Source organism: Penaeus monodon, chromosome 30 (assembly GCF_015228065.2).
Source record: "Penaeus monodon isolate SGIC_2016 chromosome 30, NSTDA_Pmon_1, whole genome shotgun sequence".
In the NCBI taxonomy this organism is placed as follows: domain Eukaryota; kingdom Metazoa; phylum Arthropoda; class Malacostraca; order Decapoda; family Penaeidae; genus Penaeus; species Penaeus monodon.
In genome coordinates this window covers 13,445,510-13,445,823 of record NC_051415.1, presented here as the reverse complement: position 1 = coordinate 13,445,823, position 314 = coordinate 13,445,510, and the positions used below count along the sequence as shown (strand labels likewise).

General features: G+C 48.1%; 1 protein-coding gene across 1 annotated transcript in view; it reads left to right on the top strand.

The window, feature by feature from the left end:
• The window catches only part of LOC119592355 (choline O-acetyltransferase-like), a gene marked incomplete in the record, with an annotated part of 212,829 nt that overhangs the window by 156,788 nt on the left and 55,727 nt on the right, over positions 1 to 314 (top strand).

Sequence of the window (314 nt, the reverse complement as noted above, 5' to 3'; positions counted from 1 at the left end):
GTCTTTGGATCACATTCTTCAATGTCCAACTACACCGCCCTGTACTTTAGAATGCCCTACACACAAAACCTCATCAGGGAAACTTTGTTCTCGAGCAACGTCTCTCCAACTGCCAATTAAACCTGACTGGCCATTAAATCAAGCGGTAGTTCGTGTCTCCCTCGTTAGTCAGAGAATTAGTTCTAGTCATTAGTCAGTGCGATAGTGACTTTGCGACCCCCTCTTGCCGTTTCTCCGACTCTCCCGCCTTTGGGGGAATTTTCAGCGTGGCTGTGTTGACGACTCGCTTTGGTGTTGGGATTCTTCGGTTGATG